This window comes from Lepus europaeus, chromosome 17 (assembly GCF_033115175.1).
Source record: "Lepus europaeus isolate LE1 chromosome 17, mLepTim1.pri, whole genome shotgun sequence".
NCBI lineage: Eukaryota > Metazoa > Chordata > Mammalia > Lagomorpha > Leporidae > Lepus > Lepus europaeus.
The window spans coordinates 74,283,911-74,308,110 of record NC_084843.1 but is presented as its reverse complement, the minus strand read 5'-3'; the positions used below and the strand labels follow the sequence as shown (position 1 = coordinate 74,308,110).

General features: G+C 44.9%; 1 pseudogene; it reads left to right on the top strand.

Moving 5' to 3' along the window:
- Positions 1-24,200, top strand: part of LOC133775821 (glutamate receptor ionotropic, delta-1-like) — a 236,978-nt pseudogene that overhangs the window by 91,586 nt on the left and 121,192 nt on the right.

Here is a 24,200-nt window from a genome sequence, read left to right as displayed (position 1 = left end):
GAATCATCTGTCCTGGTGCAGTTTATATTCTGGTAGAGGGAGACAGACAACAAATGTAGAAAAATTTTGCAATTAAGTAATTATGTAAGTTGGATCATTTCATGCAGTCAGGCATACTGCCAGAAACAGAAACGGTAAAATAGAGAGGGCTTGATTAGGGGATTCCACTTAGAGAGGACTGACTAATGCAAGAAGTCAGCTAAGACTAGTTCTGGGGAGAAATATTTTTAGCGGGAGAGCGTGTACAGAGGCTCTGCATTGTGAATATTCTTGGAACGTCTGGGGACTAGAAAGAGGGTCAGTGTGGCTGTTTTAGGTAACTTGGAGAAGGTAGGAGAACGTCCTTAGCTAGGCTGAGCTCCAGTCATGTAAATGTTGAAGGTCATGGTTAGGAATTTGGATCTTGCTGTAAATGAGTGCCAGGAAGACACTGAAATGAAAGAGTATCATGCAATGATTTATGTTTCTGAACGGTCACTCAGCCTGTGTGGAGGATGGGTTATGGTCAGGATAGGCTAGACCATGTTAATTTTAGAGTCTTAAAGAAATAAAGATTTACTTTTTGTTCATACATAGCCCAGTGTGATTGGGTATTTCTATTGGAATATCTTCGTGCAGTGACTCAGGGACTGGGCAACATGTGTCTTGTGATTCTGATTTATCCACAAGCCACTGCCAAGATTATCACTAAAGAAGTAGGGATGGAGGAAGCAGCACACAGCCTTGCGTGTGCTCTGGGACAAAAACCCAAAGCCCCTTTGCTGACATCCCCACTTGTCAGGACTCAGGAATGTGGCGCTGACCTCCCTGAAATGAGGGGAGCAAATTAGTATTTGATGAACAGTAACTGCCTGTGACCACATGAGGCCAGAGTAGAAAAAGGATATGAGCTGCACAGTGGTTTCAGTGATCCAGATGATAATGGTGCTGGGACCTGGGAGGTAGCAACAGGGACATCCGGGTTCAGGACTGAGCTCAGAAGTGGGTGCAGCATGATCAGCACATGGCTTTTATGGAGGGAGTGAAGTCAAGGATGGCTGTGAAGTCTGTGGTTTCAGCCACTAAATAGGCGGTGGTGCTTGTGGCAGAGAGGAGGGAGATGTGGAAATGAGATCAGAGTGTGAGGTGTGTTTGAGGATGCTGAGGATCAGCAATTCTATTTTGGAGATTTTTCACCTTGAGCTGTTGTGTGGGTTTTCAGGCTGGAGTTTTCAGGCTGGAACCTACATTTGTAACCTGGATCCCAGGGCATACATTTTATTTCACTAAAAGCCTAAACAGATCTGATATCAATAATATTGTATTTTCTATTTTAGGGAAATAAAACTTGAGGCTAACAAGTGAATGGTTCAAGGTCCTAATTAGTATGTAATTGAGGTAGGAGTCAATTTGAAGTCTGTCCAACCTCATTGTGCCCAAGATAACAATTACATTCGTCTTGTTAATGCAGTGTCAATGGTTTGCTCTGTTTTGTGGCTCTCAGCCCTCTTTCTTTTCATACGTGGTTTAACTGGCAAAATGATGGGTGTGAAGACCACTCCCCTACAGGTTTCAGGTGATGATGAAGAGAGGGTGGAGAGTCAGAGGAGTTTACTAAGGTCATGTGATGTTTCTCAGACCACCTCACTCTGGACCTGCAATGTTTTTACTTCAATACTGTACTCGATCCAGAAAAAGGTATATGAATATTCTGATCCATTTCATTTCTTTCAGTCACTTGCAAATGTCTGTATTGTTCCTCCATGCCCAGCATCTTGGGTGGCAACACAGAAGCACACACTCTCAGCTGCTCATTACGACTCTGTTGGAAGAAACACAGTCATGATGGGCAGGTGCACCTCACTGCTATGACTTAATTTCCCTGTACATGGTTTTAAAGCTCATTGAACCTTCTCTAAATCTTACAAAGTAATGTACTGACTATTTTCATTTTTACTGTTGTAGAAAGAAAGATTCTTTATTTGATTACCTTCAGATCTGAGTTATATGTACTGAGTAATCTAAAGAAGACTCACTGGTAGCTAAAGTATTACCATTTTCCCATTAAAAATTTTTATTATAATATGCAGAACAGATTTTATGCATTCCATAGGTACAGTTCCAAGAAGACGACCACACTTGCCTCACTCACCTGCCCCCATCACCTCTCTTCATCAGTTTTTGCAAGGACATAATATTGACAGGCTTAATTCACCGCTAATCATAATATCCAACTAGTGAAATTATAGAAGAATATAAACATGAACTAAAATGGCAATCATATCCCATAGTGACCATTTCATTTCCGTATATTTTTGTATTCTATATTAACTGCTGCATATCAGAGAAAACATGATATTTATTTTTGTTAGACTGGATTATTTTACTAAGCATAATGGTTTCCAGTTGCATCCATTTTGTTGCAAAAGAAAGGATTTCATTCTTTTGTATGGCTAAGTAGAATTCCATAGTGTATATATACCACATTTTCTTTATTTAGTCATCAATTGGTAGACATCTGGGTTGATTCCATATCTCAGCTATTGTTAATTGAGCTGCAATAAACATGGGGGTACAGACAACTCTTTTGTATTCTGATTTCATTTCCTTTGGGTAAATTCCCAAGAGTGGGATGGCTGAGTCATATGGTAGATTTATTTTCATATCTCTGACGAATCTCCATACTAACTTCCATAATGATTATGTTAGTTTACATTCCCACCAAGAGAAGATTAGGGTACCCTTCCCCCACATCCTTGCCAACATTTATTGTTTTTTATTTTTAGATGATAGCCATTCTGACTCCAGTGAGATGAAACCTCATTGTGGTTTTTATTTGCATTTCCCTGATAGCTGGTGATTCTGAGCATTTATTCATGTGTCTGTTGGCCATTTGAATTTCATCCTTTGAAAATTGCCTGCTCATGTAATTTGCCATATCTTGACTGGATTATTTTGTTATTTTTGAATTTCTTGAGCTCTTAGTAGATTCTGGATATTAATCTTTTATTAGTTGCATAGTTTGCAAATATTTTTCTCCCATTCTGTCAGTTCTTTGTTGTTTCTTTTGCAGTGCAAAAGCATCTTAGCTTGATGTAATCTCTTCTATTTTTGCTTTAATTATCTGTGCTTCTGGAGACTTTTCATAGAAGTCTTTTCCTACACCAAAGTTTTGAGAGTTTCCTCAATGTTTTCCCTTGGTAATTTGATGGTATGGAGTTATAAATTTAGATTCTTGATCCATTGTGAGTCGATTTCTGGATAAAGTATAAGATTTTGGTCTTGTTTTATACTTCTGCACAAATAGATACAATTTTGCCAGTACCATTTGTTGAAGAGACTTTCTTTTCTCCAGGGATTCATTTTAGCTTGTTTGCCGAAGATTAGTTGACCATAGATATGTGGATTAATTTCTAGGGTTTCTATTCTGTTACATTGGTCTATGTGTCTATTTTTGTGCCAGTATAAGGCTTTTTTGATTACAACTGCCATGAGTATATCTTGAAGTCTGATACTGTGCTGCCTCCAGCTTTGAATTTGTTGCTTTAGGTTACTTCAGCTATTCAGGGTCTCATGATTCCATATGAATTTTAACATCATTTGTTCTAGATCTGAGAAGGAAGAATGTCTTTGGTATTTTGATTGGGATCCCATTGACTCTATGAATTGCTTTCAGTAGTATGGACATTTTGATGATATTAATTCTTCCAATCCACAAACAGGGGAGATTTTTCCAGTTTTTGTGTCTTCTATTTCTTTCATTAATTTTTTTGTAATTTTCCTTGTAGAGATCTTTCTCCTCCTTGGTTAAAATTGTACCAAGATATTTAATGTTTTTTTTTTTTTTGACAGGCAGAGTGGACAGTGAGAGAGAGACAGAGAGAAAGGTCTTCCTTTTGCCGTTGGTTCACCCTCCAATGGCCGCCGCAGTAGGCGCACTGCAAAACTATTATAAGTTGGACTGATCTTAAAAGTTCTTTGTCAGCCATGACATTGTCTGTGTATACAAAGGCTTTTGATTTCTTTGTGTAGGTATCAACTTTACATAAATCTCTTACGAGTTCCAATAGTCTTGTAATAGAGTCTTTTGGTTCCTTTACAGGTAGGATTATGTCATCTGCGAACAAGATAATTTGATTTCCTCCTTTCTAATTTATATCCCTGATTCCTTGCCTAATGGCTCTGACTAAAACTTCCAGAACTATATTGAATAGCAATAGTGGGCATCCTTGTCTGGTTCCTGTTTTTAGTAGAAATGCTTCCAACTTTTCAAACTTTCCCCCATTTAATAGGATGCTGGCTGTGAGTTTGTTATATATTACCTTGATTGTGTTGAGGAATGTTCCTTCTATACCTAATTTGCTTAAGGTTTTTATCATGAAAGGATATTGTATTTTATCAAATGCTTTCTCTGCATCTATTGAGATTATCATATGGTTTTTGTTCTTCACTTTGTTAACATGATGTATTACATTGATTGATTTGTGAGTGTTGAACCATCCTGCCCTCCAGGGATAAATCCCACTTGGTCAAGGTGAATGATCTTTCTGATATGTTTTTGAATTCAGTTAGCTAGTATTTTGTTGAGGATTTTGCATCTATGTTCATAAGTGATATTCGTCTTCTAAAAATTAGGGAAAATTAGGGAAGAACCATTTTTTTTACACCTGTCTCAGTCTGTTGTGTGTTGCTATAACAGAATACGAAGACTGAATGATTTATAAATAATAAAGATTCATTTTGCTTCATGACTCTGGAGACTGGAAAGTACAAGAGCATGGCATCAGTGAGGGCCTTGTGCTGCTTCAACTCATGGCAGAAAGCAGAAAGGCAAGCAGGTGTACATAGAAGAACACAAGAACAGAATGAATGGCTTTGCTTTGCAACAGCCCCCTCTTGGAGTAACTAATTCAGTCCCATGAGAGCAGGAACTCACTGGAGAAAGGCATGAATGCTTATGTGAGTACTCTACCCCAAAGGTCCAGGCACCTCTCACTGAGCCCCACCTCCTCACGCTGATGCCCTGAAGAGTGCTTGTTCTGGACATGATGATCCATTTCTCTCTCAACTAAAAATTACCCCAAGTCTCTTTCTTGAGAACCCCAAAGTCCCATTCTTTATGATTTTGACTCAGAATCCAACAGTTTGTCACCTAAACCAGACTGAATTAGAGATGAAGCTCCTTGGATATGGCATCCTAAGTTTATGAGGAGGACTTAAGAAGTTTTTGGAAAAATAGAATTAGAAGACAGTTTTATTTTGTTGCAGGATACTTCTTGAAACCCATGTACAGTTTTTTTCATTATATGCATTCCCAGGAACTTTCTGAAGACTTCTCATAGTTCTCAATCTGAAGACCTTCATCTAAGGACATAAGTCATAGGACTCAGCCACATGCCATGGAAAAAGGCAAGATGGTGATGTGATAACTGCAACATCTGCCTCCGTGGGGCAGGGGGGAGAGAGAAGACACACAGAAGCACTGGTTCCTAGCAATTTTGATATGCGGCTGGGCTCCTTATCATTGTCTCCTTGCCTAGGGCATGTGGCTGCTTCCTGGGAATGAGTCTCTGTCTCCTTGACATCTTTGATTCTGCCTTCTAAGTCATCCTTCCGTTTCCATAGAACAGATCAATTCCATTTGCAGGTGAACCGTTTTTGAGCCACATTCTTAGCATAGAAGTTCAGGGATCTAAACATGGTTTCCATTTGGCATCATCTCATTTAGTCTCACTGGCTGTGCTGCCACCCCTACAATTCCTTTAAAATGTATGTGGGTTTTCTATCCCATTTATTGCTGCTCACCACATCAGAGGATGGCACAGCCATGAATTTCTCTGAGACAGGCTCTTCTTTACTTTGTGTTTCCAAATAAGCTGCTATAGATTTTTAGAAGCTCTGTTATCTGGCACTGAGAGTCTGTGATATGTACTTTTAAGATTGTAAGGCAGGTACAGCCGCCGCCTTCAGTGCTGGCATACAATATGGGCACTGGTTTGAGTCCCAGCTGCTCCACTTCTGATCCAGCTCTCTGCTATGGCCTGGGGAAGCAGTGGAAGATGGCCCAAGTCTTTGGGCCCCTGCACCTGCATTGGAGACCTGGAAGAAGCTCCTGGATCCTGGCTTCGGATAGGTACACCTCCAGCCGTTCCAGACATCTGGGGGGTGAGCCAGCTGATGGAAGACCTTTCTCTCTCTCTCTCTCTCTCTCTCTCTCTCTCTCTCCCTCTCCCTCTCTCCCTCTCTCTGCCTTTGCCACTCTGTAACTCTTCCTTTCAAATAAATTAATTAATTTTAAAAAAGATTGTGAGGAGCCTTTGCTATGAAAGGTCTGCCAGACACCACCTGAAATACTTGTGAGACCTGAAGAAATGGTTTTGCAGTCAGACCTTTGATTTTTCCATGGGTCTACATTTCCCCCAGGTGATCTGCAAGATTTCATCTTTGCATTGAGAGCATCTCTTATTTCGGAATTTTCTCCTTTAGGCTAACAAATAGGTTCATTTTTGAGTCCAGAAGGCTGTGGCCTCTATAAATTTTATCTGTAGTCTCCTTGAGAATGGAGTTCCTTCTTTAGTCCGTGGAAGAGCTACCTGTGTGTATCTGAGTATGTGCACACTTTGTGATATGTAGATCTGTTCACAGTTCTGTCCAGATATGCTGTTTGGCAGATTCTTCAGTTTATTAAGCAGATTTTCTATGTTCGATACTGCTTCAAGTGACAGCTTTTGGCCACTATTTAATAAAAATAATTCTTCTTCCGGCTTCCAATATTTTCTGTTATTATGTCTACCAAAAATCTTCTTAAGGACTTTGTAGCTTCTGCCTCTGCTCAGCTCCAAAGTCAGTTCTCCACATTCTGTTTTTTTTCTTAACAGTAATACTACCTTTCCAGGTACAAAATTCTCTTTGAGTTACTGTGATTTCTGTCATGACAAATGACTCAAATTTAGTCATTTTATATATCAGGGATTGTGTATATCAGAAATTTTTGTGATTCTTTTCAATTTGAGAGAGAAAGAGAGAAAGAGAGAGAGAGAGAGAACGCATCACTTCACTCCCCAAATGCCCACAATAGTTGGAACTGACCAGGGCAGAAGCTGGGAGCTAGGAATTCAATCCAGTTCTTTTACAGAGGTGGGAGTGACCAGGGTGCTAGAGCCATCACCTGCCGCTTGCCAGGGTGCACATGAGCAGGGTGCTGGAATTGTGAGCACGGGTATGTAGGGTGGACGCCTTAACAAGTGGCTTACCTGCTGGGCCAAATGCCTGCCCCTGAATGTCAGAAATGTGGTCAGGACTTGGCTTGACAGTTTTTTGATGTCAGTGGAGGCCACTAGGTGGTACCTGACTTTGGCTGAGCTGGTCTCAAAGGCCCAAAATGACTTCGTATGCTGTCTGGTGCTTTGGCAGAGATGGCTGGGCCAGTTTGCTACTGTCCACTGGAATACACGTGTGATCTTTTGGCTTGGCAGCTGGATTCCATTAGGTGAGCGATTCTTAGTGGGTTGTGGCAGAGTGTAATCTTCTCCTCCAATGGAAATGTATCGATGTCTCTGCAGGGATTCTGTTGGCACCCAACTGGGAGGGGCAGTGGTTACTGCTAAACATCCTAGAATACACAAAACAGCCTCCCTCCTCCAGTAAAAAATTATCTGGCCCCCAGTGTCCATGGCATCATGGTGAAAAGCCTTGTGCTTAAGCGAGCATCCCTGAGAGAACCAGGCGGATGCTGCATGGCCTTTTCCAACCTAGCCTCAAAACATGTAGCATCAGATTCAGACCAGATTTAGAGGGAGAAGAATTAGACTCCACTTCTCGATAGTGGGTGGCGAAGTCACATTGCAGAAGAGCATGAGGGATGGGGATATCATCATAGCCATCTTTAGAGAATGCAATCTGCTGCAGGAGCTGTCAGCAAAACCTGCATTCTCTCTCGCCACGGAAAAGGCTAAGCATGGTGATTTAAGGATGCAGGAGGATCTGTCACTGTGGTTGGAGGGATAAGATGTAGTTTCCTGAAAGCATGACATTAAACCATTTTATAATGGCAAACCTTGAAAGAAGGGTCATGATTTGAGAACGGCAATGGAGAAGAGAATATTCTTTCCAGAGGAAGCAATAGAGGCATTGACTGACAATTGCAGGTCAGCAAACTATCGCCCTTGGGCTCTATCCAACCCGACATTTGTTTTGTACATAAAGCTTATTGGAACCCATCTATACCCATTGAGTAGTTGACCATAAAGCTTATTGGAACCCATCTATACCCATTGAGTAGTTGATCATAAAGACCCTATGTCCCAAGGATCTAAAATATTTACTGTCTGCCATTTTATGAAAATTACGCTGACCCTGGACTAGCTCTTAATTTTTTGGTTAGTCAATAAATATTTGCTATGTGCATGCTATGTGCCAAATATCATATCCTGTGTTTTGTTTGTGATGATGGGATAAGCAGGTGTCACTTTCTTCATGGGTGGTGGTTTTCATAGTTTGCTTCTTTGGGAGTTAGGAAGAAAATAACAAGATCCTGTATTTGAGAATATTACAAGTACTTAAGAGTGACCTGGGAAGCCTTTATCAAGATGAAAACCCATCAGGCAAGATTTGCCAAATGAGAACAAGGCCACCATGGGTTGTGAATAGGAGAGATAAGAGTTATCAGGGGAGAGGAGGGTGTGCACAATGTTCCTAACCAGTGAGGAACTTGATCTGAGAGAAAAAGTGAAGGGTGGCCTGTGTCGGAGTCACAGGCACAGCGTGCAAAGTGCAACCTGTGGCACAAGGTGAATATGAAGAGCAGAGAGGACTGAAGACTCTTAAAGGCCACAGAAAAGATAGTCAAGTTTAACATGAAACCCATTGGGAATATTAAGGAGAGTGGAAAAAAGTTGTTTTCATTAAAAAAAAAAAGAAAAGAAAACTGGCTTCTGGGTGGGGTTGGATAAGACAGGGCCTAAGAGACTGGTAAAAGAGCTCACAGAGGTTTTAGGCAAGAAACACTAGTGCCATGATCCAGAGCTTGTGTTTCTGATCACTTACTGCACCTGTGCATCACCTTGGGCTCTTGTTCAAGAGCAGACACTGGTTCAGTAGATGTGGGAGGGGCCAAGATGAGCTGCTCCTGTCCATCAGACCATGCACCAGCAAGGGTCCAGAGGTAGAGACTTCTAAAGCAAGGTTGTAAGAACACCACTGGAATCATTCATTTTACCAACCCTTTTTCAAGATCAGAAGTCTGAGAGTAAGTTTTCAACACAAAGTCATGCCAAAGAGAAAATCCGATCTGGGAACTTTAAACCAATGTGAAAAATTCAATATTGAGTGAGAATAGCTTTGGGGAGCTTCAGATATGGGACAGACCCGGTAGCTAGAGTTTGAGAAAATCATGAAATTCCAGCCAGTTAATGAAGAAGCACCAAAGCAATGATCGATTTTATTAATGTTTCTAATAAGATTTTATTGAGTGAAGCAAAGTGAAGCAGAAATAGCCTTGCCTTCAAAGAGATTTAGTCTGTCTGTGAGTGGATAGACATGGTGTCTTAGTATGTGGTGGTAAGGATTCCCAGTTATAGTCAATTTATGGGCTTGTGGAAGGGAGACACTGTTGGAGTGCAAGGAAGAACCTCTGAAATGATCTTCAAAGAGCTAGAGAACAAAGAAAGGAGAGGATGTTCCAGGGAGAGGGGATGGCCAGGATTTAGGGAGAATCCAATGGGAAATACCTGCCACTTTTTCCAATATAACACTCGCAGCCCTGGCTGTCAGAACAGATCTTATCAGACTTTCAACTGATGTACAGTGTGTATAGCACCATTGATTCTAGTGAATTCAAACTAACAAGAATTGCATAAACTGTTAGTATGGCTTGAGAATAGTAGAAATGAAGAGAAAAGAAAAGATTGCCAAGAACAATAACTAATATCTCATAGGAGCTATGGGTGAAACTCTGTGAGCCCAAAGAAGGGAATCTAAGCAGTTCCAATACCTTACCTGAAGTTCCTCTGCTCATGAGTAAAACAAACAAAATGCCAGTCTAGCTCACCACTGCAGAAACACCTCTGCTAGAACTTGTGGATTATGTAGAGACAAAATCAATGTCCCTAAAACAATCAGAGAGGGATACAAACCTCTATGTTGCAATCACAAGCTAGATCACAGTGCAGTTTCAAAGTGAAAATTGCTTCTTCATTTTTCATATGATTATAAAAACCAATGGTTTCCTGTCTGTGAAACAATTCAGACATTCAGGATTATATTGTGTAATAGATGAACATTCCTTATGATCTCACCATTCTGCCCAATGCCAGGAACAGTCACCTATCACTACTTTTGTGGTTTAGGCATGTACATGCACCATCTCACAAAAAGAAAGCAGCATTTAAAAAGTTGAACCTACTGTGTGTGTGTGTGTGTGTGTAATGTTATGTAAGCTGTTAGTCCCCTGCACATACCATGGGGCTATTTGCAGGTGAAACTGCACTTGCATTCTTCTAAATCTCTGGCAAGAATGTTTCTAGTTCTTTGAGGTCTGTAGACAATTTCTTGCCTACTTTGTGGCCTCTAGCTCCATGGCCAAAACACAGTCACCCAGAGGCAGTAACATCAGCCAAGGTCTTATTTTTTAATTCCCTGCCTTTAATCATTAGTGCCGCTTCCTAGCACATTGCTTCATCATCTTCAAAATAATTCTAGCTACCTCAGGTTTATTTAGGTGAATTATCTGTGATAAACTCCCTCAGTTGAGGTTTGATCACTTCTGACAAATGGATACAGCATCACCAGGACAGTCAAGGTATAGGACACTTCCAATGTCCCCAAGAATACCTGTTTCCTCTTTGCATTAGATACCCTGTGCCCAATTGTAGTTCCAAGCAACCTGTAATCTGCTTCCAGTCCCTAGAATATGGCCTTTGCAAAAATGTCATAAGAAGAGATCATAAATTACACCATCTTTTGCATCTGTCTGTATTCACTTGGCCTGTTGCTTTTGTACCTTATGCATGTTTTTGCATTTGACAGCAGCTTGGGTGTTTTTCTGCTGAGTAGGGTTTTGTTGTATCAATAAACTAGTTTGTTTACCCATTTACCAGCTGATCAGTACTTGGACACATTGTCTCCTTTGGCCATTATAAATAAAGTTTTGATGTAGACATTGTATGGATGTATTTTATATGAGGGAACTTCAAAAAGCTCATGGTTGGGACCAGCACTGTGGCATAGTGGTTAAGGCTGCCACCTGTAGTGCCAGCATGCCATATGGGCACCGGTTCTAGTCCCAGCTGTTCCACTTCTGATTCAGCTCTCTGCTATGGTCTGGGAAAGCAGTAGAAGATGGCCCAAGTCCTTGAACTCCTGCACCCATGTGGGAGACCTGAAAGAAGCTCCTGGCTCCTGGCTTCAGATCAGTGCAGCTCCAGCCATTGCGGCCATCTGGGGAGTGAACCAGTGGATTCTCCCCCTCTCTCTGCCTCTGTCTCTCTGTAACTCTATCTTTCAAATAAATAAATAAAACTTTTTTAAAAAAGTTCATGAAAATATATAATTATTATTTTGGTGCAGAAAATGTTGAAATTTATGCATAATTTTTTCATAATATGCTTCTTTCTTGAACTATCTGAAAACCTTTCATGTGTATGAAGTTCAATTTTTTTCTCCAATATATGCTTTTGGTTTCACTTCATGAATGTTTCGATGACCTTTTGTGTCTCCATTATATAAATGGCCAGAGATGGACTGGTTGGGTCTCATGGCAGGTATATGTCTACCTGTGGAAGAAGTTGCCCAGCCATGCTGCAGAGTGACTGCATGTTTTGCCTTCTAGATCCTCAGCAACACTTGATAAAGTCAGTCTCTGATCTTAGCCATTCTGTTCACATTCAGTATTATCTCCTTGTAACCTTATTTTGCCATGTTCCTGATGACTCACGATGCAGAGCATATATATTTCCATGTGCATATTTCCTTTGGAGAAATAAGTTTATTATTTCTAAAAATTGGATGCATCTTATCATTGAGTTGTAAGTTTTCTTCTTAGATACCTGACACACGTCTGAGACTGGGAATGCGCGAGTGGGATCCTGTCCCCTGACTGTGGGCTGCTGTGCTCTGTTTTGCTTTCTCCCACTCCACTTGCTGGAGACCTGGTGGAAAAGTGTGGCTGAATGGAGGTTCCTCCCTAGGTGCTGGAGCTCCTGGGGACTCTCACTGTCCTGCTGGACCACACGTGGCCTTCCATACTTTGCTAAAATTCCACGTTATTTTCCTTCTTGTCTACTTTTGTAACAGCCACTTCTAGGGTCCCACGCTCAGCAAAGAGGAAACCCTTCTGATGTCCTCTCTCCCTGGAGGGCAGAAATGATCTGGTGACTGCAAGTCTCTTAGAAGCTGACTTTTCATTGTTGTTGTTAAATAGGTTGTTGGCGATTAACTAGCTATTTTCTTGTGGTGGAAATCAGTACAACATCTTCCTGCTGCTTTCTGTATCTTAAGCAGAAGAGGGGATGCCCCCATCTTCACTCAACATGACAGAAAGTCTCCTTTGCTGGTGCTCGTGAGTTCGTCAGCACTTCTAGCCCAGGGAGCCCGTTGTGCCCTGGTCTTCTGGAGACTGGAGGCTTGGAGTTAGGTATATCTGTCGGCTTCCTCGTGCATGATCCAGATGCCAGGGCCCAAAGCATTTCTGCTCAGTTGTCACCTGCTCCTTGCCAACACTGCAGGGACAGTCTCTTTCTCCCATTCTTACTAAGGGTTTTTCATGAAGCCCCCAAGCCTGACAGCTCCCCTGGCCTATTTCACTCTTCAGTTCTTTACAGCTCTGCCCTCTGGAAATGCAGCCCTTGTTCTGTTGGGTTTTTTTGTTTTTTTGTTTTTGTTTTTGTTTTTTTTTTTGACAGGCAGAGTGGACAGTGAGAGAGAGACAGAGAGAAAGGTCTTCCTTTTCCATTGGTTCACCCCCCAATGGCTGCTGTGGCTGGTGCACCACGCTGATGCAAAGCCAGGAGCCAAGTGTTTCTCCTGGTCTCCCATGAAGGTTCAGGGCCCAAGGACTTGGGCCATCCTCCACTGCACTCCCGGGCCACAGCAGAGAGCTGGACTGGTGGACTGGAAGAGGAGAGCAACCAGGACAGAATCTGGCACCCTGACTGGGACTAGAACCCGGTATGCTGGCACCACAGGTGGAGGATTAGCCTATTGAGCCACAGTGCCGGCCCTTGATGGGCTTGTTTTAAGATAGTATAGCTTTCATCAAATGCTCGATTCCCTTTGCAGATGGACTTGGCTGAGAGAGAGACGTCCAGTCCTCCCCCTAGCACAGTGAGTCCCCCCATCCTGTACGGAGTGGTTCCAGCCATTTCTTAGCAGGTATATATAGACTTGGTGCAGTGTATATAGCCTTGGTGCAGTGTATATAGCCTTGGTGCAGTGTATATAGACTTGATGCAGGTGTATATAGACTTGGTGCTGACTGCCAACTTCTGTGATTCTTAACCTCCAAAGCCTTGCCTTAGTGGCAGCGATATGCTGGAATTCCCCAAAGGAACTTGCAAATTAAACCTTACTTTCAGGAACCCTGGCTACCAGTGTCAGCGCTGTACCCTCAGAGGTTTAGATTCTCTTTCTGAGATGCTGCATTTGTGTCTAAAACATGTTATCCTTGCTTTTAGCCAAAGCTAATACTTGCAGTCAACTGTCTGCCATCAGGGCTGGCTGAATGGTCAATCAAACTGACTCATGACAGGAGCCTCCCCTTCACCCCATCCCCATCTAGCACAGTGATCCCTTGAAATGCACACTGTGCCCATTTTGTTTTCCAGTGCAAATGGACAAGGGAGCAAAATACAATACAGGGCTTATTATGCACTTGATAATAACCCCCCATGGCCATCATTCCTGAAGCCTGTGTCCCGACAGGCCACCTACACTCAGCTGACACAGTCGCTGGCTGCTGAGGGTGCGGTTCACATGGGACTTCAGCGACGGCCCTGGGGTCAGACACTCAGGGTCATAACAACGTCACCTCACGTGCTCTCTTACCTGAGACAAGTTGTGCACTCCACTCAGCTCTGAAAGTATAACAGACAATTTGAGTAAAGTAACCTCTTCCCTCCCTCCCTCCCTCCCTCCCTCCCTCCCTTTCTTCCTTCCTTCCATCCTCTCTCCAGGAATTGGCAAGGCTGCATATGAGGGGTCTTCAAAAAAAGTTCATGGAAAAAAAAAAAAAACTATGCATGGATTCCATTTTTTGCACCAAAATAAACTTCTCTTTTAATCCCATTTTCCATGAATTTTTCCAGGTTACCTGATGTATGACACAGGTCTTATTCCATCTCTGAGCTGTAAGGCAGTTGGATTCTCTCCTCTCATCATCTTCCATCCCCAAGAAGAGACAATGGCACCACCCCTAGGTCACAGATCACAAAGCTCTATCTTCCAAAAGAGGCCTGACCCACTTAGGGTTAATAGCCCTGCCTTTCTTAAGGCAGGCCACAGAGTCCCAAATCCCTGTAACTTCCAACATGAAGAACACCCCGCTTAACTCAGGAAATACATTTTCCTGAGGCCAGTGATTTATGAAATCTATTCTCTGATTGGCTGATCTCCTGAAGAGTTGTTTGTCATAATCAGATTTGGAAAGCATACATCTCCTTCCAAGTGATGATTGTGCCGTCACCTCTGGCTCTACCCACGTTTCTGGCCCGGTCAGGGCAGATCACAGCCATGAATGAAAACCATAGCTGTCTTATCAAATACAAGCAGTGCTCGTTTAGTTTAACAGTGCTGGAAATTAGTTTTTCAGGCACTGATCTTGACAAGTCAGCTGTCAAAAGTGGGTGTTTGTGGCTATAAATTCATCGATCCCATAAACATCGTTCTGTCTGCAATGTACAAGAAGTCAGAGTAGACGCACATGTGTACAAATGGGACGCTCTGGAGCCGTATGACGAAGTGTCAGGACTTCCGTGGGTAAAAGGTTTTCCTGGCTTCCCGTTTATCAAGCCTCTCTGCTCCATTAGGCTTTTATTGACTGAAACATTTTCTGTGGCATTGCAAGCAGGCAGCACCAGTGTTCTTGGGACACAGGTGAGGGCACAATCTCTCCTAATGTTGCCTGCTGTGTGGTTGGGAATACATTTAAAGGCTGCATTACAAACAAAAATTTCCACTGGATTCCCTCCTCTGAATTATGCTGTTCTCTGTCCTGTTCCAATATAATGGGTGCTCAGAGGGATGGCTTCATTCAGAAATGATGCAGGTTGATTAGTCTTTAGAACTGGGTGAGAGCACAGAACTTCCTGGAAGCAGGAAGATTCGCGCAGCCTGGGGCGCTCAGCTTCGTCCAGATGTGAGGGAATAATAAAGTCTCCTGCCCAACGTGCAGTATCCCGAATCCGGGAACACAGCTGCACTTTGATGTGTTGGAAAGGCAGAATTTGGGTTTTGCTTTGAAGTAGTTTTTCTTTCTTTGTCAGGGTGCAGGATGCCCAACGGCCAGGTAGAGAGATGCTTGCATTGAAACAGAACAAAAAATAACTAAGTCCCGAGCACTTTCAGACAAAAAGATAAGGATGATGACAGCTTTAGAGGAACCTTTTTTTTTTTTCCACCTCTCATCAAATTCCACTTTTTTTTTTTTTTTGACAGGCAGAGTGGACAGTGAGAGAGAGAGACCGAGAGAAAGGTCTTCTTTTATTCCATTGGTTCACCCACCAATGGCCACTGCGGCTGGCACACCACGCTGATCTGAAGCCAGGAACCAGGTGTTTCTCCTTGTCTCCCATGCCAGTGCAGGGCCCAAGCACTTGGGCCATCCTCTACTGCCTTCCCGGGCCACAGCAGAGAGCTGGACAGGAAGAGGAGCGACCAGGACAGAATCCGGCACCCCGACCAGGACTAGAACCCCGGGGTGCCGGCGCCACAGGTGGAGGATTAGCCTATTGAGCTGCGGTGCCAGCCCCACTTTATTTTAAAAGCCGCTCTTGCATCAGGGTCGTCTGAATATTAACTGAGATGCTTTGGTGCTGTCATTCTTAGTGGAAAAACGTTGCCTGTCCTCACACATCTAGGTTTCAGCTCTGACTGCCTCCCTATCCCTGCTGCAACAGGTTTATGGAGCCTTTCTCCAGTGTGGAGGGGTCTTAAATAAGAGATGCTGGTTGAATCTGCAGTAGGAGTGCACCCCCAGGCCACAGCTCCTTGGGGCCAGAGCACTGATTTTGTGAGTTCTGACTCTCATGTTGGCCTTGGGGTACTGGCAGATCACTTGACTCCTTTTGTACCCTTGACATTTGCCTCTCGTAGAAGTGCATGTGATAAAGGTTTTGTTTAATCACCTATGCCAGTTATTTTTTATCCAAGGCTTATTTTCCTTCTTGTGAAAGGAATGAGAAACTTGTTAAAACCCAGAGGAGCATAAAGAAGGGAATGATGGTTATTCCTAATTCCACCGACCACGTGTAACACATGCTTCCTGTATCTTATTTTAACATATCCTTTCCTCCTTTTACTATTGCTTTTGTTTTATTTTTTTAAGCACCATTAAGGCTACAGGACATGCGGTTTTACAATCTGCTTCTTTACTTTGTGTTTCTTAATTAAGCTATTTTATAATAGATTATTTCAAAATTCTTTTCTCCTGTGAACAGCCCCTCAACTTGGTAAGCATGGGAGATGGTTTTCTTCCATTTTATAGATAAGAAAATGGAATTTCGGAGCAGTTTAATTAATTGAACAAATATTTGTGGACTTGCCTTCGCTGTTTCTAATGCTGTGCTTCCCAGGGAAGGGTCGAGAGCAAGGAGCAGAGATCTGCAGGCTCACACACACCTACTTATTCCCAGCTTCCCGTTTCCTTCCCCAAAGCTACACAAGTGTTAGAAGCAAATCTTGGAGAGAAGGATGTGGTGTTTGGTGCATGGTGGACAGGAATGAACAAGGCACGTCTGAGCTGCAGAGCCTGAGAGACCAGATGGCTTAGGAAGATGGGGTTTTGACCCAGAGAACAGAGCAAGGAAGCTGGGTCCCACAGCTGCCTCACAGACTCAGCCCCAGAGATGATTTCTACTGCAGGTTGAGTGACACATTCATTAGTCATAATCAGTGTGGTCAGTGTGATACAGTAATGTTAACGCCTCAACGACAGAGAGTGGGGCATATGGACATCTCTGCACGACTTCTACAACTTTTCTGTAAATCCAAACTACTCCAAAGTGAAAGCTTGTTTGCAAAAAAAACCACGGATGATTAAGGGGTGGGCGTTTGGCCTAGTCACTGAGATATTGGTGAAGATGCCTGCATCCCATATTGGAGTGAGTGGGTTCGAGACCTGACCCTGGCTCCTGACTCCAGCTTCCTGCTAATGCAGACCCCGGGAGGTGGTGGTGATGGATCATATGACTGGGTCCCTGCCACCCCAGTGGGCGACCAGACTGATCCCAGGTCGGAGCTTTTGTGAGCATCTGGGGTGTGAACCAATGAATGAATTTTCTCTCTCAAGTAAATACTTAATTCAAATCATTACGTGTTTACCAGATCCCGAGGAAGAGAACTGGCACTCCAGACAGAAGGAGCTGAAGCCCAGGTCAGGGGGGAAGACGGTGTGCTGTAGCTGTACAAAGTGAAGTGAGGCTGAGGACCATGGCTGGGCCAGGATTGGGAAGACCTCTCTTTAACTGGCATAGTTCGTGTTTGAGTTTGCTTCCTGCAAAGGCACCCACCAGCATAGCTGAAAGCTGGAAGAGAAAGAGAGGGAGGGTGGGTTAATGAGACCAGTGAGGAGGCTGTTGGAAGGTTGAGGCAGAGGAGCTGCCACCTGGAGCCAGGCAGTGGCTGGAAACTTCTTAGAGCTGAGCTAGCACCCTGGCAGCATAGGGCTCCATGCCAACGCCTTCTTCCTGCTTCCATTTTCCATCATGCCTGATGCAATCCTGGTAGACAGGCAGGTAAAGCCTGGCTGATCAAGCACAGCCCTGCTTCTTTTACTTGTCTAAACCAGATCAGCAAGGGGCCAGCATGCTCCTTCCTTGTGCAGGAGTCAGGGGTGGGACATATTTGGTACCAGGTGTTAGGAACTCAGATCCTGGCATGGGACAGTGCGTCCAGACTCTGAACTCGGAAGCCAGGATTAAGAAACAACCACCTCCACTATCAACTTGTGAGCCATTGAGATGCTCAAGGAGACCTTCAGAACTCCACCCAGGCTTGGAAGAGTAGCAGAACACACATGAGGGTTAAGCAGCTCCAGTACCTGGACTGAGCAGTTAGGGGGTGCACACCATTATGTCATGGTGAACACACACCATCCCTGCCCCCTGAGTCCCCACTGAGGTATCCAAAGAAGGCAGAGAATCAATCCCTTTGCTCTCCTCCTCGGAATGTGTCGTCTTCCCTCTGACTGTCACTGTAATCCAGCTGCAGGGATCAACTTGAGGTCTTAGGACTCTTTCTTCAGAACAGTGGAGAAGCATCCCTGTTTCCTTCCCACCGTACCAGTTCCCAGAGTCTAGTGTCATCACCATCTTGATGTCCTCGACCAGAGTTCTGGGTAGATCTTAACTTGCTTTCATTGGAATGCCTTCCGAAATAATCTGGTGGTTGGGGGCAGGCAGAGCTCTTCAGTGTGCATGGCCACACTCTTAACTAAAATCGCATTCGTCACTGCTAGACATCCTGCAAGGAGAGAGCTGTTTTGGTAGGTGTCATGTCCAAAGTGACAGTAGGAATGGTCATTGAGGTTCTGGACCTCATAGCCAGGGCTCAGTGTGCAGACCCTGCAGCCAGTGCCAGAGCTGTGGGTGGTGCTGCGAGAGTACTCGTGTCCTCCTGTGGAGATGCTGATGGCTCCACTAGGTCCTGCAGTGTCAGAGGAGTATTTCTGCTGCTCAGGTCAACTAGGGGTCTTTGGGGTCTTCCCTGGCAAAGAGTAGGCACTGTGCATGGCTGTCTAATCCTTACATAAATGGTGATCCATGGAGCAGCAGCAAGCAGCAGCACCCAGGAGCTTGTTAGACAGAAATAATCTCCAAGGCTAGAATCAGAAAGTGCACCTGAACCCCCTGAGTGATTTATCTGTGCATCACAGTTTGAGAATTACTGGTTCAACCTACAGTAGTGGCTCACAATCCTGGCTGTGTGTAGCCACCATATCTAGACCACAATATCTAAATCACTTAGATCAGAATCTCTGGAGGTGGGGTCCAGCCTTCAGGGTATCAAAGAGCTCCCTGAGAGATCCTACTATGCAGCCAAGCCAAGGATTCCAGAAGGGCATGACAGGACCGTTCCAAAGGCATGGATATTACCCTAAGGCTCTGATTTAGTTGCTTGGAAGTGAGGCCAGTATGTTCTGTATTTTCTCTCACCTGTCTCCAGTTTATAGTTGAGAATCATTGACCAGACAAAGAGGTGGCCATTTTTGCTCAGGCCCTGCAGGGATGCAGGGCTGAGGAGAGCAGTCCGGGAAACAACTGTGTCTCCTCTGTTGTTTCCGAGCGACGGCAGAGTCTTCACCACCTTAGGGTGCCTGGCACAGTTGCATTGAGCCACTGCACATACCCAGGAAGTGCAGAAGGATGTGGCACACACACAGAATATTTGTTGTGCTCTCCCCCTCTGCTGCCTATCTGATGGCATTTACACTACAGAGAAAACATGCAGAGAGCTCCTGGCCCTGTTTGCAGTAGGCACCGGGGTGCAAGAGAAGCTGCACACTTGGGCTTTTGTTACTTGCTTTACTGCTGAGCCCCAGCCTGCCTGTGGCGGTGGCAATTTAAGTCCCTGTGGCCCAAGAAAGTCAAAGGAGTGATTAAAGAAAGAGGAGACTTTGTGGGAGACAAAGTGACACAGCCTCTGTGTGCAGACAGAACACAATTGGGACATAAACAATTGTCCTAGTGACAAGCTCTTCCCAACTGCTTGCATTTTGGGGATACCAGCAGTCCCAGTGGCCTGGGTGAGCTGATGGAGGCAATGGACCTCTCTGTTCTCCTTTACAACTGCAGGATGGATCTGGGTCTCTGGGAAGCCCACAGGGCTGCTGCCCACCTCCCTGCCTGACTCAGGTTCCCAGTTTAGGAAACGTGTTCCTAAGGTATGAGCAGATGCCTGTCTCATGTGTCTGTGTCTCACACTCCCTCTTCTCCACAGTTGGCAATGTAGGACTCGGAGAAAGGCCTGAATGGCAGCCTACAGGAGAGGCCCATGGGCAGCTGCCTCCAAGGACTGACTCTCAAAGTGGTGACTGTCTTGGTAGAATCACAGGGATATTCTGGAAGCTTAAGGCTGCTGTCTGTTTAGGGCTGTGTTTGGAGAGAAAGGGGATCTTGAGGAGCAAACTGAGCCTTTCATTCAAATAACTGTGTGAAAGGGTAAGACTCCAAGGGAGGTCCCTAAACTGCTCTAGAGCAGGGGCCCTGCATCCCGATCCACCACTGACCTCAAGAGGGCGCTCTGCCACTCCTTTGCTCCTTGGGCGTCAACAGGGTCTTGACCGACTGGCTGCTGGTCTTCAGTGAGTGGTGCTGGCAGCCATGATCCCCAGAAAGGTGCTGGTAGGATGAAGTTCTTTCAGCCCCCAGCACTCTGGGTGGCCCACATGACACAAACTTCCTGAAGCCCACTTGCTAGTTCCTTGTTCCAGCATCTTTGTCCTGGAATCATAGACTTTTGCATTTCTAAGAGACTTCAGATTTACCCCTTACTAGCTGGGTTGGACATGGGCCAGATGTTCCCCTCTGTCCCAGCAGGCCCAGAAGCCCCTGGTGTTTCTGCAGACTCTGAATGTGCCTCGTATCTTATTTTCCCGACAGTGCTAAATTAATGAGATGTAGGCCCTGCCACCCTTTGCCCAAAGCTCCTTCTTGTTCTGTTTCCTGCAAGAAGGAAGGGGAGTGGGGGGGGGAGAGGCTGGGCTGCCTTCCAGGGGGCCACCTGCTCCACACATGACACAGCACAAAATGTGTGGGTGTGCACACAGCACAGCTTTGGGCTCAGAACCTGTGGATTTTAACTCGAGCCTACCCTTTCACTTACAGCATGACCTTGGCTGGTTCATCAGCATCTATTTTCTAGTACAAGCTGATAGATAAAATACAGTCTTCTCTCAATTTAATATCTCAGATCTTTATTGCCATTTATTATCCTGGATGAGAATTGTCACATGTCTTATGTAGGTCTCCTAAAATTATGATATTTCCTAAGATCAGAGTGTGTTACAAATGAAAGTAGGAAAACGAGGGCTGTTATTCTATGAGCTGGGGTTTGGGCACAGCCTGTGATGACGTCACACAGGACAGGTAAATTTGCATGGCTGTGTGTTGACCTGCTGATTGGGGTGATTGTGCTGCACACTGTTCCGTGATTGCCCATAAACTGCTTTTAGAAAAGGGCAGAGGAGTTCAGCCTCCAGGTCGAAATTGGGTAAATACTAACAATTCAAGTTAGGATTCCTAGATGGGTCTGTCAGACCGTACCCAAGATGTGGGTGTTAATGAAGATCGTTCGTTCTGCTGTTCCCAGGAAGAACCTTTCGTGATGGTGGCTGAGAACATCCTTGGGCAGCCTAAGCATTACAAAGGGTTCTCCATCGATGTCCTGGACGTGCTGGCCAAGGCTTTGGGCTTTAAGTATGAGATTTACCAGGCCCCCGATGGCAGGTACGGTCACCAGCTCCACAACACCTCCTGGAATGGGATGATCGGGGAGCTTATCAGCAAGGTAGGTCCCACAAGCTGGTTCATGACAAGGGGTCCCCTGGTGTGCCCCTGGGTGGCCTTGCAACTTGGCCATTATGCTGTTGGTCCAGCTAAACAGTCCAGTTACCCTCCTCTGCACCTGTGACTGCTCTGTTACCTTCTCCTCCCCCAGCGCTCTATGTCTCCCTCCCTAACCATTGCTCTCAGCCCTTGCAAGCTCATCCACCATGCCTACCCTGTAGCACTCCTGTCAGGAGACCCACCCCCCTTTCTGGGGCTGAAACAGGAACCTAGTGCCCACCAGGGGCACTGGGAGTGCCCTTTCTCCTCTTGCCCGGAGACCACAGCAGATTACATGCATGCTGCCACTTGCGTAAGCATGAGTGTGTGTGACTGTTCTGCATGGCCGTGTGTCTGTGGTGTGACATCCCCAGCCCTGCATACTTGTTTCAGATCTTTACCTTTTGTCCCTCCTGTAGCACCTGTGTCCTCATGGGAACTCGGGGCTTGAGGCCAGTCTCTCTCATCCCCAGCCTTGCGTCTGGATTCTAGGGACCTGACAATCTTTTCCCCACAGTCACTTCTGACAGTGGCATTGGACTCATTCTTTTGACACACACACGTTGACAATTGTGTACTGTGCTGTAGAAAGCGCTGGACTCGCAGTGTGTAGACTCCCTGCTCCCATGCACCTTGCTAGTATCTCACATTAGTCACTGTAACTGTCATGCCTGCCCTCCCCAACCCGGACCACAGCTTGTTTTGCTTTGGACTCTTTGGGGTCTTTACTCCCCAAACACTGGCTCTTTGCTTTTTAAATGTATCAAGGTAGGCACTAGGCATGGGATCACTCCAATTTCCCTTTATCTTTTCTGAGAAACAAATTTGTTGTGGGGAAATTCAAATACTACATAAGTTAGCCATTTTAGATGTCAACGCAATGATTTGAGTAACTGTACTGAGTGTGTAACCATCTCTGTAATCTACTTTGAGAGCTCTGCTATAATCCCACTGCAGGCTCCCATACCGATTTAAAGTTACTGCCATTCCCGCCCCCAGCCCAAGGCAACCACTAATCTACTTTCCATCTCTGCTGAGTTGCGGTTGTGACATTTCATACAAATACACTCATGCAATATATGGTCTCTTGCCTCTGGCTCTTCCACTTAGCCCATGCATTTGAGTCTATCCTGCTCAGATGTTTTGGTGCCCACCTGGCACTGCAACCCCCCCTGCCTGGTACGTCCTCTGTGGCTGACCACACAGAGACCCTCTCTTCCCTTCATCCCTTGTGCATCCACGCTCCCAATGTCCTGTTGCATCCAAGCCCTGAATTGGTTCTGTTCTTTGCCTTCTTAACTCCAATAGCCAGGCTGCTGCATTCAAGTAGAGAAGAAAATCATGAATCTGTTAGATGAGGGTCTGAGCTTTGTTCTCCAACCTCAGCTGCGCCTCCGTGCAACTCAATTCCCAAAACTTACCCTTTGTGGGTCCCCTTGGCCACATCCCTCAAAGACCTCTTCCAAAGCTCTCCTAGAGCTCCCTAATGATCCTCCATCCTCCTCTTATATTGGGAGAAGGAAATTGAGACTTCTGGTCATGAAATTAATTTTTACTCCTTATAAAATGCCTACATATCTGCTGGCACCTGCCCTCCCCTCCATAGGGGAGTATTGCCCGCCCTGTCCTGCCATGGGGGGAGTGTCTCTCTCCTATCACCGGTCAACCCCTCCACCTCTGTCATGAGTTGATTCGCTAGTGTGTCCTGTAGACCTTACTTACCCTAGAGTGTAAACCTACCCTTAAATACACTCCAAACTCTCCCAACCCTAAGAGGCAACACCTGGATATTGGGTTTCTGGGTAGAGAGGCAAGAACCAGAGATGAAAAATCTGACAAGTGTAAGAGGAGTGCTTGAACGAAGTCCCCTCCCACATCTTGTGTCCTCTGTACTCTAGATGGTGTTGGATGTCGGTTTATCTGCACTTCTAAGCCACACATTCAATCTTGTAAAATCCTTTCCCCCACTTTGACACATGGGTCAAACCAGTGGTCAGGATTGGCTGTTCAAAAACTCACCATAATCACTGTTGATGCCTCCTACCTCGAGGTCCCAGAGCCAAGATAAAAGTGATGACCATGGCTCTCAGCACTCTAACAGCCATGGCAAACTAGACCACATTGCCCGCCTCCCTCTCCTCTAGGCAGTGAAGCTCCTAACCTCTCCCAGACATGGCAGCCTCATCTCCAGTCCAGGTCCATCCTAATGGAGCATTTTTCTGTTTTTACAATGAAGCCACTTTTGGAAGCAGAACTCTTAGGGGACATTTTGAGGTCATAGTAGGGCAAGTGCAGAGAAACCCTTCACAGTATGGTTTAGGTACAGGAAAAACCAGCTCATGTGTCTGCAGGCTGTGAGATAGGGAATGGTGGGAAACAGAAACCAGTAGATGACCCTTTATTCCTAGGGAGTTTTACTTTGCATATAAAACAATCCGGTCCCCGGCCAGTGCCATGGCTCACTAG